Source organism: Herpailurus yagouaroundi, unplaced genomic scaffold (genome assembly GCF_014898765.1).
Source record: "Herpailurus yagouaroundi ecotype Mexico unplaced genomic scaffold, PumYag 28, whole genome shotgun sequence".
In the NCBI taxonomy this organism is placed as follows: Eukaryota; Metazoa; Chordata; class Mammalia; order Carnivora; family Felidae; genus Herpailurus; species Herpailurus yagouaroundi.
The window spans coordinates 82,195,078-82,206,626 of NW_024412376.1; the positions used below are offsets into that span (position 1 = coordinate 82,195,078).

Sequence of the window (11,549 nt, forward strand, 5' to 3'; positions counted from 1 at the left end):
TATGAAACCATAATGATGGATACATGTCATTATACATTTGCCCAAACCCACAGAACACACAACACCAAGAATGAACCATATATAAACTATGGACTCTGGGTGCTTGCAATGTGTGAATGTAGGTTCATCCCTTGTAACAAATGTACCACTCTGAAAGGAGATATTGATAATGGGGAGACTCTGCTTGTATAGGAGCAAGGGTATATGGGAAATCTCTTGTACTTTACCCTCAATTTTGCTGTGAACCTTAAACTTCTCTAAAAAAAATTAAGTCTTAACTTAAAAAATGGAGTGCAACCAAATTTTAATTTCATGTCTGATCTTCGTCTTATGTACCATTTTGGAGTATTTGTACTTTCAGGTTGAAAAGGAAATAGACCTCAAGAATTATGAATTAGAGATTAATATTTTGACCAGATATAGAGAAACTGATCAAGTTCTCTTAAATTTGAATATGACAACTTCAGTTTGGACTTCATTTTTATTTATCCCCAAATGCTGATAAAAGTGCATCCTTTATGTTTTAAATGAAAAGGACTAATTACGTGAACCAGCAACACTTGGTTCTCTGGATGAGGTGACAATTGCCCTGGAGGGAGAAAAGGGTTTCCTTGAAGAAATGAGCACAACAATGACCTTCCAATTACCCACACACAAATGTGATCTGCAAGCATCAAAATCAGGCCTTATACAGGGACCTTTCAGTCCTGGAATCTAGTTATGAAGCTGTTTCCACACTGACCACTCACACAGATAAATCCTTCAATTTATGCAGATGCCAATGTATAAAGTGAGCAGGAAGAAAAAAGTGAACTACATTCTCCTCCATGTCTAATAAGGTCTGATGTGAATACTCCTTTCTCCCACATCTCTTTGTCAGTGACCTTGACTGCTGGGCAATAAACAAGATATTCACTCAAACTCATAAATGACATATTAATATGAAATGTGATTTGGTTTATATATTTACTAACATATTTTGTTTAGTGATTACAGTCTGAAATGAACTGACCTTAGTTAGGGCTTTTAACTGTACCACAGTTCTTACTTGTGTGAAGCTCATTGTTAGCACCTTGGAGTAATGAATTCATTCAGTCAATTCTCAATTGTATGTGGATGAATTCATACGTGGACTCATGGAATCAACATGCATATAATCTAAAAGTCATTAATTGAAACCCTTTAAATGAGAGTGAAGGGTAGGGGTCCTGACCATGAAGGGGCAGAAATAGGGCTTTTGGGATGCTGGTAACGTTCTTTCTAGAGCACCACCTAAGTTAAATGTATTCACTTTGAAGTAAATCATTAAAGCTGTACTCTTATGATTAATGCCATCTTTTAGTCATGTGATTCTCCAATGTTAAAAAGGATGATGTAAGAGAAAATGTTTTAAACTGAAAATACATGATCTAAGCTCCATGAAATTATGGACTTCTGTCTTGTTCAGTATTCCTAGTACCTAGAACCCGGCATATGGAAAGGACCCAACATATATTCAAATGAATTAATGGTTAAAAAAGAAATCCAACTATGTAAGGGCAGAAAAGCTTATATAAAAAAAGCAGATTCCCCTACCCCACATCTCCTCTTCTCCAATCCCGCTTTTCAGAATGACTGACTTTTTTACATTCTTAAGTTTCTCTTTTTGGTTTTCCTGGGGTTCTTTTCATATCTCCAAATACTATGTTTATACCTTTTTCCTTAAATTATTGATTTTAGACATTATGTTCTTGTTCTGACAGATGAGGATTGAGCTTACATTACTACCACTCCCCTTTTTCCCTCCTGCAAATAAAGTTATAATCAGTGAGAACTTGAACCCATTCAGAATTAAAATACTGAATTTTATATACAATTTCTGTATCAAGCTTGCCTTCAATTTCTTTGGAGAAATATGAATGTAAGTTCATAGCAGACATTAATTTATAATGAAAAGAGGTAACCCCAGAAGCACCTGATGTCAAAAAGAAACTAGACTAAGACCATATATGATAACTCATAATCCAAAAATAAACAGTTCCTCATATTACCACAATGACAATCAATAATAGGGGCACCTGGGTGGCTCAGTCAGTTGGGCATATGATTCTTGATTTCGGCTCAGGTCGTGATCCCAGGGTCATGAGATTGAGCCTCATGTTGGGCTCCATGCTGAGCGTGGAACCTGCTTGAGATTCTCTCTCTTTCCTCTGCCCCTCCCCTGCTCGTGCATGCTCCCTCTCTCTGAGTTAAAAAAAAGAAAAAATTGTCTTTGTACTTTCTCACATGTATTTTCCTTAAGTTGACCTATCTCAATAAGGCAAGAAAATCTGAAGTCTTCCAAATAATACTATTATATCAAAGAAACAAATAATTTTAGAAGTAGATGGTCATTTAGCCTAACCCTCTCATTTTTTCACAGAGAGAAAATGAAACACAGAAAAATTAATTAATTTGCCCAGAGCCACACAGCTTAATCAACAGCTACCTAGTCAGTATCTGCTGACATTCTGTCTAGTTATTTACTTACTCATTTAGCAAACTTATTATGTACATGCGAAGTAACATAAAATCCCTGCCCTCAAGATATTTTCTGTCTAGAAAACATAAGAAGTCAGAACATGGACTGAGAGCACATTATTATGCGGAGATCAGAGAAAATGGATAGAGGATAGAGAGAAAATTGGCGAAGCCTGAACCATGCCTGAAGGTTGATTAGTTGGCCAGGAAGGGAAGGGCGCTCCTCACACAGGGAGGGTGCAGGCAGAGACATTCAAAGTGTGAAAACACAGTGGACAGGGAACTGAAAATTGATGTGGATGATTTGAGAAATAGAGGATGGGTGAGGAGCAAGGGTGGGAGGTGAGCTGTGCAGGAATCAGCTTGTGAAGACAACGGAGATTCATTTCAGAAACATAAAGATTTTGATATCATCAGACTTGCACTTTAGAAAGCTGACCTTTATGTTGGAATGAAAGATGGAACAGAAGGAGACAATTAGGAGGCAACATAAAAATGAAAGCTAGAAATTCAATAAGGAAAGGATGGATTCTGGAGGTGAGCAGGAGGCTGAATTAATAGAACTTGGTGATTGGAAGAGATAAGTATGCATATAGAATAGGTTCCTAGATTTCTGGCATGGGAACCTACTGAATGGGCCATAGCGGGCTAACAACTGCATTGCTTAATGTGGGGGAAAGGTAGCAATTTGGTGGATGAGGATGACGATAGATTTGATACTGGGATACTGATGGGGGTATCTATGTGAATATACTTAAGTGACTCGGCAATAAAATTATTGTTTCTATGGTTTCCTTGAATGACTGGATTCCTTCAGTTTAACAAGTATTTAGTAATTATAGCACAACTGCTCCCCAAATCATCCATCTATTTCAACACAGGACTGAACTACTCTCAACAACCTGGACTAATTCCTATTTGGCTATTATAGTAGACTTTCTAAGAGAAATGGGATACTTTCCCTGTCCATCATAAAAAAGAACATCAGGGTCAGTGACTCCTAAGGTACTGTTTTAAAATAGGAAATATTAGGGGCGCCTGGGTGGCGCAGTCGGTTAAGCGTCCGACTTCAGCCAGGTCACGATCTCGCGGTCCGTGGGTTCAAGCCCCGCGTCAGGTTCTGGGCTGATGGCTCAGAGCCTGGAGCCTGTTTCCGATTCTGTGTCTCCCTCTCTCTCTGCCCCTCCCCCGTTCATGCTCTGTCTCTCTCTGTCCCAAAAATAAATAAAAACGCTGAAAAAAAAAATAAAATAGGAAATATTAAATGTTCTAAGGTGTGTTTAAATTTGGTTCAGTGTCTAAAATGGGAAATTCGGTAAACACATGGAAGAAACCATAAAGATATTTTATTAAACGAATGCTATGTTATGGCATGAAAGCAAGGAAATACTTTTAATTGCTAAATACCATGCTTTTGACTTTAATTTCCCAGGTGTACTGAAGTTTGCTTAATCACAACTGACTTCTAAAATTTTTTTCAGAATAAGGGGAGATAACCATTGTTTTCAATTAATCAAAAATAGGATAATCCACAGTGAAATGCCTATTGAAAAGTTCTTTTCAATCTCTCTCTCTTTTCATTATGACCCTCCCCTCCTGATACACAGAATTTATCCTGTTCATATTCAAGTCACAAATAAAAATCAGGACCTAATTTTATGGAGGACTTTCCTGCTAAACTTTACTTATGCTTTCATTATTCTTCATTTTGACCAAATTTCTAAGACTCACAGGTTAAACACACACACACACGTTAAGTATTTAACTTACATCCCTTACTATGTATTAACAGCATAATAAATAGGTGAAATAAATGGTTATGGTATGAGATTGGCTATGTTTTTGGCTTCTGCTAATTTATCTCCAACAAAAAGTATTTTCCCAGTCTTCCTGGTTGGCTTGAAATTAGCATTGTGAATACATTTTTAAAAGTAATCTTTCTACTGTCTAGATTTTATATTAAATTTTAATTTTATATAGACCAGTAGTTTTTTGCATTCCCTTAAGTACTTTCCTCAATATCCAAGAGAACTAAAAACATTAAGTTTAATTTAATTTTTATTCTTTACTTTCTTCATGCTCCTTTCTACCTTAGATTTCCTCTGTATAAAAAACCATTCATACTCTTATCCTTCCACATCACCTTTATTTTAACATTATTTTAGAAAATGTATTTTGAAAATGTATTTAGAAAATGAGGAGGGAGGGGGCAGAGAGAAAGGAAGAGAGGGAGGGAGGAGAGAGAGAATCCTAAGCAGGCTCTGTGCTGACAGGGCAGAGCCGGAGGCAGGGCTCGATCTCACAAACTGTGAGATGGTGACCTGAGCCAAAATCAAGAGTTGGACGCTTAACCAACTGAGCTACCCAGGCGCCTCCTATTTTAACTTTATAAGTCATAAAGGTGCTTGTATTATTTAGACAGCATTATACAAGGTGCTATAAATTGTAAGGGATTCTTTTCCTTCAACCTCACGACCATTCTTAGTCCCTGTTTAAAAAAAAAACAAAAAACAAAACACTGAAGTTTATAAATCAAGTCTTAATGATCAAACACGAATAAATGGTTAAATCCTAAAAAATAAACCTATACCTAAGTTAAGAACTGCTAGACAAAGAAACCCTTCCAGTATCAATAAAACATGAGTCAGGAATTCATGTTAACGTTAAAAAAAGAGTCATTCTCATCATTCCTAAAATTCTTATCTTGGAAGGCATATTTTCTAAGACAATTAAGTAATTTATTTGCACTCTTTGAATTGCAGGCGTGGGCACAGAACCAATAAATTGGTAGACTGACTATGGACTCTGTCATCACTTTTAATTTTTCTTCTTTCATGCTTGATATATGTTAGAATTGATTTCTGGAGATAAAGCTGACTTCTGGAGGGAAAGGTATGTCCCGACATTGAAAGACAGTGTAATATGTTCAGTCCAAATCACATGATAAACAATAATGAGTAACAAATAATTTTTATAAATGACTGCCATTTATTATAGCAATCGAATTTTTTTAATGCTAAACGCTTTCTATAGAGGCATGCTTAACTTTATGCAGGTTTTGTATTTTTTACAAACAAGAAAATCTCACCTACAAATACTCATACATCAAGAGCCTCAGACCTACAAAAAATCCATAGCTTTATTTTCCAGTATAGAGTGTATGAATTGTCCACAGATTTTTGACTAATAAAGAGGACAATATTACAGTTTTGTGTTTTTGTTTATGCTTCTCTTCATGCCCAGAAGATGTAGACTGAGCCAATTATATAATACAACACAGTAGAATTCATCCCTCCCACAGAGACTTCTCGCAGGGAAGCTACAGGAAAAGTACTTGGATTATTTTATTATTTAAACTAACAAACTCTGCTGCCATTCACTGTGAGTACTTTTGTTTCTTTAAAGTATGTATTTATTTTGAGAGAGACAGAGACAGCATGAGTGGGGGAGGGGCAGAGAGAGAGAGAGAGAGAGAGAGAGAGAGAGAGAGAGGAGAGAGAGAGAATTCCAAGCAGGCTCTGCGCTGCCAGCACAGAGCCAAATGCAGGGCTTGAAATCACAAACTGTGAGATCATGACCTGAGCCGAAGCCAAGAGTCAGACGCTTAACCAACTGAGCCACCCAGGCACTCAGACTATGAGTACTTTGTTCAACAATGACAGCTTTACAGTGCACTTGTTATATAAGTAAACATTTAGCTTCTTCCTTCCTTAGTTTGTTGGCAACAATAAAAATGACTGATTATACATATATTTGTAAATAATTTTTAAAATTAATTTTTAAAGCCTGAATGTATGTTTGTAAGTGTTCAAAGAGAGGTCAGTGTCAAAACCAGAATTAAGTGGGCAGCAAAGCAGAGTGGACTGAAATCAGCAATTTCCAATAAAATGGCTCTAACTCTCCCTGGGGTCAGGACACCAGAACTGTGAAGTGTTGGCCTTGTGCCCTTTCCTAGTCTGGAAGGTACATTTCATAAATACTGTCTCATACAGAATAGCTGATTAGATTTAGAGTTTCAAGGACAGTTTTCTGAAAATGCTACAAGAGAAAAATAATCAACAAAACCCTGACACAATGAGGTCCTGGGTTTTACAGTGTTGCAAAATCATTAAAGTATTAAAGTGGAAAATACAGTAAACCTTGCTAACTGCCTCCTCATTCTTAAAGGTTTTCCAGCTAGTAACTTTCCCCGCCCCCAATTTTTTATATGCGCTAAGTATTTAATTCTGGATAGCTTAACACATTTTTTTACTTTTTAATTGATTAATTTCAATAGGCCTTAACAATTTCTGGATTACAAAGCAGTGTGTATAGCATTGTTTCTTTCTTTGGAGATACTAATATTGAAATTACAGTTTCAGTGGAGCTCAGAGAAATTCTAGAGTAGCCAAAAAGTTACATTTTTTACATGCATAAGCATCTTTTATCATTTCAATTACTTTATTACCTTGTTTCAGAAGTGCCTTTAAAATTTGGAAACTAAAAGCCATTTTTCCCCCAGTTCATATACTCATCTTTCAGAATGAAATGCTTTCCTTTTGGAAGGCGATGGATACTTTTTAACAAATTATTTGTTCTAGTAAATTTCAAGTGCTCCTTAGATAAGAATATAGTATTTAGGAAGCAAGAATTAGTTTTGGGGTTCTTTCTTCCCAGAAGATAAGGCAAAATAGCGCAATTTTTGTTCCTTGCAGAAAACAGTTGCCCTACTTTTGAACAAAACAAAATAAAACGTATGTCATTCATTCACTAAAAAATTGTTACGGATTACCTACTATGTGCCAACAAGCACAATGCTGAATGCCGGACAGGCCTTTGTCAGTATAAATTAGATATGTTTTCTTTTCAGCTGGAACTATAGGATTTTGATTCTTTCAGATAGCTCTTTTCCTGCCTATTATTTTTTCCTTTCTATTCTTTTTAAAAAAATAATTAGCCTCTTAATAAGCCATACAGAATCTTACTTTCTTCTTTAAAGCTCCACCAGTCAGAATCTCTTTTCACCATTTAAAGAAATGGAGTCTATAAATAGTTTGAACTTATTAATATCTATTGAAAGTATGGGCCAGAATAAAACCTGGTTATAAGATTTTTGACCCAATGGTGAACTATAAATAAAAAGTAATAAGCCAGTCTGTAATGGGGAATTAAACTATCCATTTTGTTATTCTAATTGCAAAAATAGGCAACAAATTAAAGGAGATGAAACTTGTACTACTAATAATTAAATCTATTAGTTATTACAGAAAAATGAGGAGAATAATTGATTTCTTTTTAAAATTTAAAATACAATGATATTTTTATGAATAATACTCTAAACAAATATTTTCATTCATACTTTACTCTTGAGGATTCTATAATCTTTAACAAATCACATCTTTTATTACTTTTGTGTAAAACTGTTAGGCTTTAAATTATTTGTAGTGAAGCAATCAAACACTATTTCACAAGTTATTTTCTAAACAATTAGCTGATTTTCAAGGGAAGGTCTATCAGCCTCAGGTGAAATAGGAAAGACAGGACATTAATTTGCACCCAGGAACACCCTCTCTTAATACAGCAGAGACCAAAAGTATAAAGCAAGTTTATCATCATGGAAAGAATGCTATTTTTTTTTTTTTTCATTTAAGAGCGAAGCACTAGATACTCATTAATGAAATATTACAAAGACAGGAGTCTCAGTTATGTTACTCTATTAACTCTACCAAACTATGTGGTTTCAAATATTAATCTTTATTGTTTAAAACAAAGGTCAAGGAGCCAAACTAACTTGTAGAACTGTGCCACAAGTCCAAACATTCCTTCCTAAGACTGAATGCCTCTAGTTCTTAAAAATCCTCAAGGTCTTCTAAGGAGTGACATGGTCAACTCGTTGGGGTTCTAAGGAGTGACAGGGTCAATTCATACGGGTGCATATGCTTCTGATGGTTTACCTGCTCACCTCTGAGACAACTACAGGTGAGTTCAGTTATTTGTGGGAGGTGCAAGAGTGTGAATGAGAATCAATTCTCAGGAAGCAGCATAAATTGCTTCAGTGTGGTTTACTGGTCTCCAAGAAGCAGTTGTCAATTAGCTCTGACCCGACACAAATGTAGACGTAGAGGAGAACGTTTCAAAATGTCCTCTAACACTAAATTTCTTTTTTTCCTTCTCTTCCTTCTTCTGTTCTTACAACGTAGAACAATCATGCCACCATAGATGATTCATACTATAAACAGAAAACCAATCAATCTCCGTACTAAAAGAAAATTAATGAGAAATTTTGTACAGCCATTGATTCCAACACATCCATTCCTGCTAATGTGACTCCTGTTCAATCTGAAGTCTTGAAGAGCGTAATGTGAATGTTTATTCTGTTGGTTAAACTATTCTGCATTTCCAGATACACTTTATACTGCAGTTATCTCTATGCTCAGAACAGCACATCTACGAAGAAGTTCTGATGAAGAAAAAGATGGTATTTTGACTACTTTATCAAAAATCCATATGAAAACCCATATTTTTCAAACTTATTATTTTAAAACATCAATACTGTTCTGACTTCTCCCGAGTTCAAACTAATTGAAGGTTATGAAGTAACCACTTCCCCCCAGAAGCCAGAACTTTCACCTCTTCTGAACAGGGGGAATACCTCTCATAAATTAGGTAAAAAATAAGGTCTTGCTGATTGAATGATAGTCCAAGATTCCAGCAGCCTGTGATTTCTTATCTAGATCTTCTATCTACCACAATGAGCCATCCCTGAAAGTCAAGGCAGTAATTTCATCAATTATCTGAAAGTTTGAAAGCAGTAGTAAAAACAACCTGCCTAAATACCAGTTTCTTAAACCAGCCTCAGTTTGTTCCAAGGAACATGACAAGAGAAATACGAGAAATATGATCACTAAACCTAAAATTCTGCCTATTTCAGACTGAGCGTTTACCATCGGCAACTCAGTCATCACAGATGGGCTTAAGAGGCAGAAGTAAGAAGGAAGTACAAAGATCAAAGCAGTGCTTACAAAGGGGAAGGACTATTTTTGTATACATACTCCAGTATTTACTAACTCGATTTGAAAAACAGGGTGTTTATTCAGCCCATCTGAATGACAACTGCTGAACATTAGATCAAACTGAAATTTGAAAACAAAGACAACAGATTTTCAAACCCTAATTTTCAAACCCACCAAGCCCTAATTGGATTATAGCATTTCCTTTAAAAAGTCTTTCAAACACATTAGAAGTGATTTACTATTCACAGCAAGCAGTATTTCAGTGCCAGCATTAAATCTACACATAATGAGCCTTTCTTTGTGTTCACATTTGTCCAGTAGGCTGTGGCCCAGGAAGACATTTTATCTAAACAAGCTCCAGAGGGCATTGAGGAGTTGCAGGTATATTAATATGGATGAATAGTTTCAGGAGATTTCATGTTTCCGTTTATGATACATGTTTAGCTCCCCTTAGCAATTTAATTACACGATAAATGTAAAATGCTACAGGAAACAAATGTTTGTATTTCCTGTCTTCCCAAGTTCATAAGCTCAAAAAATACTTTGCTTTAAATTATTTACATAATTTCTTTACTGCATCAAACAGTAAAAGGATTCACCTCTAGAAAGCATAATATTAAAATTAGGAAAACAACATACTTCAGCTAAGAACTTTATTTTAATCAAGATTCCCTTTTAGTTTTAACAAACACTATGCAATTTAAATTACTCAAGAATATTCAATTGAGATGCTTTGCTATAAAAAAATAAGCACTGAACATCTTAATCCCAAGCTTCAGGGTTTACCAAAGATCACCAGTTGACAGAACATTTGTATGCCAGAGTTATTAAATGTTTTAGTAATACTATAGTCATTTTCTCAGATTATGGGCTTTATAACAATATCTTTAAGTTAAATATAGTTATTTAATAAGCTGCAGTGCTGAAACACCCTACTTAACAAAGTCCATGAAAATGTCTTAAATCTTGATAATCAAATACTGTGTCATCAAGTCCCATTTAGGTTTCACTACAGACCAATAAATCAGGGCAAACATCTCCATTGGTATCTATTTGTAAAGACTATAGGAAAACTTGTGTTTAGGCTAGGCTTTGTTTATATCATCATTTTTGTTTTGGAGGTCATGCACGACACCCGGTGCTCCGGTGCCGATGTCCAAGTGTTTTACATAATCGGTGTCTAAAAAGTGCTCTAAGTAGGTAATTTCTTTTCTCAGATGCCAGGCCCTGTAGGGTCAGTACCAGGGCCTCCTTATTTTTTGAAAAGTAAGGTACAGATCCTATAGTAGGTGAATATATTATGTCCTGGTTGGGGTGTGCGTGTGAAGCAGAGGCTTCTTTTTGAAGTAGGGGATGAAGGAATAAGGCTGTTTTATTCAATTGGGGGGGGGGGGTGCTGGGGAGGGCTTTCCCAGTCAAGAGGACTGACATACACTTCTGCTTTCATTTCATGGACCGCCCTTAGGTGAAATCTGGTTCAGCACTGCACCAACCACCTTCCCCTCTCCAAAGCGCACCTCAACCCCCAAGCCACCCGCCAAGGAGGTGGTAGGCGTGGGGGTGATGATTTTAAAAAAGTTTGCAAGAGTTCCCCCCTGCTTCCCGTTCCCGCCCGGCGCTGGGAGCGGGGAGACAGGGCGGCCCGGGCAGCCGCGGCCCTCTGGCCAGCCGGCCCCTGAGAAGTCCAGATGTGCCTTTCGCCCCTGTCGCCAATCCCATGTGCCTCTCAACTCCTGTCAACCTGGTCCTGCGTCCGGTCTAGCCCAGCGGTTAGCGCAGGAATGAGGAAGTCTGAGCAGGGCTAGGGGGTGCGGGGCGGGTAGGTGGCGGGGCTCGGGCCACACGTCCCCGGCGTGGCCCCCACTTGCCCGAGTTCGGCTTACCCTGGTGGCGAGTCCGCGCTCGGCCTCCTTGCGCCTGTGGGCTCCCCTCCCGGGAGGCGAGGGCCTGCGGGCTGGGGAAGGAAGAGGCGGCGGCCGGCCGGGGCCGGAGCGGGTCCCGTGCGGGGCGGGTCGGGTCCGGGCGAGCGGGCGCGCGGTCTCGCCGGGCCGGGCCACA

At 37.6% G+C, this 11,549-nt stretch overlaps 1 protein-coding gene across 4 annotated transcripts in view; it reads right to left on the bottom strand.

Annotated features, from left to right (window-relative positions):
• Positions 1–11,522, bottom strand: part of NFKB1 (nuclear factor kappa B subunit 1) — a 118,417-nt gene extending 106,895 nt beyond the window's left edge. For all 4 annotated transcript variants that reach the window (XM_040477364.1, XM_040477353.1, XM_040477346.1 and 1 more), the window contains exon 1: positions 11,375–11,522. The gene's annotated coding sequence lies outside the window, so the exon portion shown is untranslated. The remainder of the gene's footprint in view (positions 1–11,374) is intronic.
• Between the last annotated feature and the right edge of the window lie 27 nt (positions 11,523–11,549).